Genomic DNA, 8,393 nt, shown 5'->3' on the forward strand with positions numbered 1-8,393 from the left:
AAAGATATCCAATGTTAGAACAACTGGCCATACACATGAAGAAAAATAAATCTAGACACAGGCTTAATATCCTTCACAAAAATTAATTTAAGATAGATTATAGGTATAAATTTAAGATACAAAATTATAAAACTTCAAAAAGATAACCTAGGAAAAACCTAGAAGTCTTTGGGTATAATGATGCCTTTTTTACATATAATACCAAAGGAATGATCCATGAAAAAAATAATAAACTGGGCTAAATATAATTAAAAACATCTGCTATGTGAAAGACAATATCAAGAGAACAACAATACAAGCCACGCTGAGAGAAAATATTTGCAAAAGATGCATCTGATAAAGGACTCATCCAAAAATATGCAAAGAATTCTTAAAACTCAATAATAAGAAAACAAATAACCTGATTAAAAAAATGAGCCAAAGACCTTAACAGACATCTCACCAAAGATGATATACAAATAGCAAATATGCATATGAAAAGATGTTCCCCATTTTATGACATCAGGGAAATGCAAATTAAAACAACAATAAGATAACACTATACAGCTATTAGAATGGCCAAAATCCGGAACACTAACACCAAATGCTGGTGAGGATGTAAACCAACAGAAACTCTCATACATTGCTGGTGGAAATGAAAAATGGCACAGTCATTTTAGAAGGCAGTTTGGTGGTTTCTTACAAAACTAAACAGAATTTTCTCATAGGATCCAGTAATCATTCTTTATGGTATTTACCCAAATGTTCAAAACTTGTTTGTATACAGAAGCCTGCACACAGATGTTTATAACAGCTTTATCATAATTGCCCAAACTTGGAAGCCACTAAGATGTCCTTCAAGTGGTGAATGAATAAATAAATTGTGGTACATCCAAATAATAAAATATTATTCAATGTTAAAAAACATGATTTATGAAGCCATAAAAAGACATAGAAGAACCTTAAAAGGATATTTCTAAATGAAAGAAGCCAATCTGAGAGTTTACATACTGTATAATTCCAACTATATGACAGTTTAGAAAAGGCAAAAGGATGGAGACAATAAAAAGTTCAGTGGTTGCCATGGGTACTGGAGCAGAGCACAAAAAAATTTTAGAGCAGCGAAAATACTCCATATACTATAATGATGGATATAAATCATTACATATTTATTCAAAGTCATAGAATATACTACACTGAGAGTGAATTCTAAGGTAACAGGTAATCAATGAACTTTGCATGATTATGATGTGTCAATGTAGGTTCGTCCTTGGTAAAAAAAAAATTGGTGAGTGGTGTTGATAATAGGGGAGGCTATCCATGTGCGGGGGCAGAGTATTTATGGGAAATCTCTGTATCTTTCTCTCAATTTTATTAGAAACCTAAAACTGCTCTATAGTGTATAAAGTTTTTTAATGCACATTTTGCACAGAATTCTACATTCCATTAACTATTCTTTTTCTAACCACCCCTCGAAATCTAAATTCTTTCTATCATACCATATCATTGTATTCATATGATCTCTTGTACTCATAGTCTCCCAGTAAGTAAAAAACTTCAGGAATGCAGTTTTTTCTCTCTTCATACTCTTCACTCTCAGCTCCTCTTCTCCTTTCTCTTCTCTCTTCTCCTCTTCCTTCCTTCCTTCTTTCTTTCCTTTCCTCGTCATTCTCCTTCTTTCTCTCTCTCTCTCAATTTTGGTTATTAGTGGCTACATAAAGGCCTAGCATGTAATGAGTGCTTTGTAGTTACCTAGGTTGCTAAGATTTAAATTGTGGGTGGTTGTTGAAAAATATTAAATCATTTTTATGCTTTTATTGTGATGATTATATAATCTCTTATTCAATTGATCAAAATTGAATTTATGCTAATAAATTATATCTGTTGTCACCTTATAGTCCTTGGAAAAATCTCTCCAAACTCTGACCTGTGATGTCACAAATCATCGAAATTTCTAGGTTTTATTTGGGTTAGCTTCCCTTCACTGTGGTCCAGAAATTGCCTCTAGGCAGAAAATTGGGGAGATTGTAGAGCTCTTCTCCCTAGTTTCCTTTCTCTCAGGAATCACAGTCCTAGAGTTCTGCCCATTGCTTAATATTTAAAAACACTTGTTTCATATACTTATCCATTTGTACATTTTTTTTACAGTTGGAGGTAATTCTGTACCATCTTACTTCTTCATATGTGGAAGAGTCATTTCAAATGCAATTTTTAAATAAATATTTTTTATAAAATTCATCTTTATAGGTAAAATAAATCTAATGAAGATCCTAATTTCTAACTATTGCAGCTTTCATTATATATCACTACTGATAACCAACTGGGTTTTATTTGGCTTTTTAAAATAAATTTCATCTCTCAGTTTATTTCAAGAGACTGATTAAAATATTGAATGGAGAAATACATTTTCTTCGTTATAAAACCATTAAATGGCAATTAACTTTATAAACACATGTCTTCTGCTAACACTGCACACATATAATCAAGCAGATCTAGCTAGGCATACCTTCCAAAGCCAATATACAGGAATAACAATACAGAACACAGTATGAGATATACTGGAGCCTTCAAATTTTATCATTTTAAACTTTTAGTTGTAAATAATTAAAATAAAAGTCAAAATATAATTTTACATTGCATCTGAAGCACCTTTTTATTATCAATTAAGAGTTTTATTTTATAGTATTCTGGGAAATGTGCCTGATACAAAATAGCATATAATAATGTGTTTTTTTCTTAATGCATGAATAATAAAACATTATGCAGGTATTCTAGCTCAAATCCACTGAGCAACCGGACATTGCAAATATCAATGCAGTTATACTTGAAAATTTTCCTGAAAGGATTTTAAAGAGACACTATTACCACAGTTTTAAAGTAGAGTTCCATTGATCTGTGAGATGGTCAATCATAATTTTGTCCCTTATGTCATCTTTCCAAGCTATTAGCAGGTGGCTCATTCCACTGATGTGTTATCAGCAGTATTGGAGCTAGAAATGTTAAAAAGACTCACAAGACTCAGTGATGAATTAGATGCAGGAGCTGTGGAGGAGAGAAGAAATGCAAAATGAAGATAAGATTTCTTAACAAATATCAGCTCTGGAAATTAATGATATTACCAATATACATAGATGGGGACGAGAAGACAATACTAACATCTGCTGGGCCTTACTATGTCATAGATGCCATTTATTCTTTGCAACAACCCTATCAACAAAGACATTATTATCTCCATTTACACTGTGGAAATTGAAGAACCAAGATGCTAAGTAACTCACCAACAGCTTACAGTTGATAACTGCTCAAGCCATAAATCAGACCTCACGACTTAACAGCTGTACTCTACTAAAAGCATAATTGGGGTGTTATTAACCATTGTCACAACTCAGGGCTCTTAAACCTGTCTGTTCAGCCCTCCAGTTATATATGGGGACATGTAAGCAACCCAAAGTATTGTAAGACTGGTCCTATCAGAATTCTCACAGGAAAGCTGAAAAGTCCTAGGCACAGATGAATGCTACTCTCCTAAGTAGTTGACTGATGAGATTCTGGAGCCAAGGTCACCCACTAGAGTTTCTGTTGACCCTGAGTTCTAGGACCCATCTGCTGGGTCTCTTGTGTTCTTCTCCTTTACATTGTTTCATCCTAGATTTCTTACTTATGCCCTCAGGTTTTTTATATACTCACACTTATTTTCTTTCACAATAGAACTATGTACATTAAAAACAGTCTCAAGCATTAGTAATTGAAAAATAGATTTTGGTTCTAGTATGCTGAATTGTCAAACACTTTCTAGAAGTACGGGGAGAGAGGTGATACAACCCATGCTGGGAGTGTAGAGTACTTGAGAAGACTTCTCTCTTAGAATAAATTTGATTCTTCAATTATAAGGTCTATTAGGGCAAGAACACTACCAGCTCTGTTCACTAATGTAGCCCAGTTTCTGTCATGTAGTGGTCACTCAACAAAAATTTGTTGGATTTATGAATGAATGAATGAATGAATGAATGAATGAAAGAGCAATGCAGGTAATTAAAGATAGAGAGAGAATACAGATAAATTTCCATAGTAAAAGAGATTGAATATTCATTTCTTGGCCATAAAATTTTTATATACTTAGAATCCTTTCCTCTTCCTTTCCTTAACAAAAAGCTTTCAAAAGTCTTTTCTTGGACTACCTTCTTAATCCCTTATTTGTATAGAACACTCATAAACAATTAATTTTTCTTTTACTGCAATTTTAAGGAGTGATAACTAAAAATAAGGGGAAAAATCAACCATTTGTTTTTATACTAACTATAAAAAAATTGAAATGCTAAGTAGCATCACAATTACAATTCTCAGTAAGAAATGAAAACCTCTGGAAAAAAAAAATCTAAGATATCACATAACCAAAACTCACCTAACAAACCAATTATAACATTGGAAAAACTCTCTGAAGACTTAGAAGACTTATCTTATATTTAGTTTCCAGGCTATCTCCCTCACAGTTGTACAGTCAGTTAACAGAAGAAAAACTGCTAAATTTCTTGTATCTAAAGGCAGATGATATAAAATCATTGTTCTCAGTTGAACTGCATCCACCTTCGAAAACTGAAGAAGCTACGGAAACCTGATTGCTGGACTTTGAGAATGTGCATTCACTTAAAGAAGAATACAGATTCTAGTATCCTGATAGGAATAATCCATCATATTTTACTTCCATGACACATTGAGACTTGCAGCTTGACATTCTCTTATAGCCTTTTATTCCCCAGCCAGTAAAATTACTATACTTTTAGAATGCTATCTGTATTTTAAACACTGTGCTCTCTGAAAAATACGCGGTTAAAAGTACCTTATATTTTTCTCTTAAGGAGAGACCATTTTACACTAAAACTTATGTGCTAGCTCTGACAATTTTTGAAAAATCACAAACCTCTACAATACAGAGGAACACAAAAGAAGAATCTAAAACTCATTTGTCCTCTTTTAAACTATTCTCTTTTATTTTTCATTTTTAAGGCTAATTTCTCATCAGAAAGAAATATGACTACAGCTTAAATGTAAAGGTTATATAAGGATGATAATTTGGTCAATGACTTGACATGTACCTCTGCTGGCAGAGGGTATTCTGTTGGGAAGACTGCCATTTTAACAACATTAAGTCTACATTTGTAGGTAATGCAACAGTATCTAGTCATAGCTGACCTATTGAAATTGAGATGATTCATTGAGTTAATTTTCTATAATGAGACTATTAACTTTTAACAATTACCAGGGACCTACATATATAGAGAGTGCCTGTTTCACTAGGACCATTAAAAATGGGCTATGTGGAGATTACCATGCACATTAACTATACTACAGAACTCCTACCTTAAAACTTGCCTTGTTCTCCATTGTCACTCAACATCTTTGGTAAGAAGCAAGTCATGAGAATGGTGCTGAATTGGACTTGACAGTGCCCCAGCAACAATCTTTCTATATTTCTCATAGAAAAAAAAAAGCAGGATATGGACATGAGAAATTCTTAACAACCCAGACATTTAACTAAATGGAAAGAACACATATTAGGGACACAACAGTACTGTTGGAATAGGATATACAAGAAATCACTTAGGGCTATTATTCATTATATAAAAACATTTGTTTGAAAAAGCATTTAAACATTAAAAAGATGTAGTTTATCAGAATCACTAGGATAATTAAAAACATCTTAGTTGAGGCATGCTAGCTAATGCTTAGGTATATAGCTAAAGTAAAAATAATATTGTTTTCTGGTGGTTGGAGCTGAAATTATTTTAAGTAGGATTCTAGGAGAGGTGCAGGTGTCAAATGTTCATAGTGTGATCTCCATATCTGTGCCCAGGGAGAAGTTAAATATAAGAAATGCTTCATTAGAGTGTCCTTGTAGTCATTGTATTAGTTTGCAATCTTTCAATTTGCTGTTATTTGCAGATGTATGAAGCGTAATGGGCTCTATTCAGTAAGCTATCCTCTTTACTGGTTGCTTCTCACATGGTCAAGGGCATACTAAACATGTTCTTGGAATGATTCCCTCTTTCAATCACTATGCCAATAATCACTTAGAATACAAGTGGATTCTGTTCATTTAGAACAACCAGGTGGCTGAAGAGAGTCAGTTAATAAGCAATCAGCAAAATCAAAAGCAATAATGAAGCCCTTCAAGGTTTTGTGCTGTATCGCCTGATACATAATCTCTATTTTGTGAGTAAATATACGGTATGCCTAGCTGTTGAATGACTTTGCTGATGCCACATTCCACTCTTTGTGACTTTATTCAGCTTTAAAATTCTCACTGCCAGGAGAGATCTAACATCTGTTTGAAGGCACTACCTTCTGTTGTAGAAGACTCACTATTACGAAGTTGGGTTTTCTACTGATATTGCAGTTTTCATTAGTGCCTGTTAATATATCTTTACTTATACAAATAAATAAAAAACAGTAACCACAAAATGTGTATTGAATCTATTCATCTAATTTGGCAAAAACAAAATGCATTCTCTAATTAGAGGGATTTTATCTGAAAACTACGTTGGGACTTCAGCTGTTAACTTATAAGAGTTTTCTTGCTCACCACAATCTACTTTGAGTGCAATAAAAGAAAAAAAAAGACCTTTATCATATTCTGTATTACTTTTACTCAGATTGGAACATTACTTTTCTGATGACATAAGTCAATATTTCTTTTTATTTCCTTAACATTTTTCTTTTGGGTATTCCAGATCCAGTGTCAATGTGAATAAAACTCAAAAGTTTAAATCAGAAAGATCTTAAAAATTCTTAAGACAGTCTCCATTTCTCAATTGTATTTAGATGTCCTTAGTTTTATTAGGCCATTATTTTATTTCAGATTGAATAATACTTAATATTTAATAAAGTAGATAAGAGACCTATAGCCCCAGAGAACATTCTTTGTCTTTGCCACTTCATCTTATTTCATCCTAAGTGTCCATCGCCCACTCGACATGGAGAAGCAATGTTCTCATTTTGCTCTTCTAATTTCAGAACTCCAAATTCCTTGATTACTGTTAGCTCTATGTTATAAGGAATTCTTTAATATCTATCCATTTCTTCCTATCGTTTGAATATCATGGTATATGTACGTGTGTGTGTCCTGGGAATTTTTATTTTGGCCTAGAAAATATGCCAGAGCCTCATCTCATATGAATGCATTTATTTTCTCTAGGTGTCAAAGAATCAAGATCTTAAAGATCTTGTTAAGAGAAGTTAAGAGAAGCTGGAGGACAAGACAACACTTGTTGGTTACATGAGGACGTTCTCTGTTTCCTAGGGAGACTTTATGTAGTGAGGTGGGGGGTAAGCCTTCTACTCCTGGTTTCCCAATATGTCACGAGACATCACATATTATGAAAATATCCCAAATCTTCTTTATATTTTCACAACTCCCGCCTCATGTTTTATATTTGACGAATTCTGGATTGGACTATGCAATTTATTAGTTCTATTTTCATCAACAAATGGTAAATCCCCTTTTTAAAAATATGTTTCACTTCATTTAACCATTGAGGATTCTTTTAATGCTATAACCTCCTCTAAAGCAAGTATTTTTATATTTATTTCCGAACTATATATTTGACAGCACTTTAAGTCAGACAGACAATTTCGCTTTTGTGGATTTTATCTAAATAACAATTTCCTGCTCTACATCCATTATAAACCGTTTAAGTCCCAAAAATATTGTCAAAGTAAATAAAAAGTTTTTAATCTTAAATATTTTGGTCCTATAATATTTACAATATTTTAAGACTAGCCACTGTAATGTGTGAGCCGAGAAACGCCTATTCTTTGGGAGACAGATGATAGATAGCTAGATTGCTATGGAGATGTTACAAGAAATAAAAGTCTAATAAATTTGAACAATACTTTGTTAACAAAGTCAAATGGATTTCTTTACTAAATGGCTTATCAGGATCTTTCACACATTATTCAGACTTGTGAATTTCCAAGATAGGGAAATAGTATGAAGCAAATCTCAAATAACCAGGAATTTTTTTTTTTTTTTATTAAAAACATCTTTTATGTTGTCTATGTCATTCATAGAACTCATTATGATAATAATGGTCTTTGACAGAATTAATGCAAAAAAAAGGAAATTCTCATGCTTAAGAATTTGGGATCAAAATTTGGATTTTTTATATTAGTAATTTATCTTCTTTATTAATGAATTCATTTTATTGAACATATTTTGAAGTACCAATAATATTCCAAGAGGTTATCGAATAAGTTGCACAGAAAATATTTCAAGTTATTTAGTACTTATAAATATTACAAGCTATTTAGTTCTCACAGCCAGACTTTAGTTTCGGACAAATTCTTACAAAACAAAAGTTTCCTTACTGGTTATATACAGGTAAAGAGAAACACTTCTGTATTAGTTAGTACAGTTT

This window comes from Pteropus medius, unplaced genomic scaffold (genome assembly GCF_902729225.1).
Source record: "Pteropus medius unplaced genomic scaffold, Ma_sr-lr_union100, whole genome shotgun sequence".
NCBI classification, from domain to species: domain Eukaryota; kingdom Metazoa; phylum Chordata; class Mammalia; order Chiroptera; family Pteropodidae; genus Pteropus; species Pteropus medius.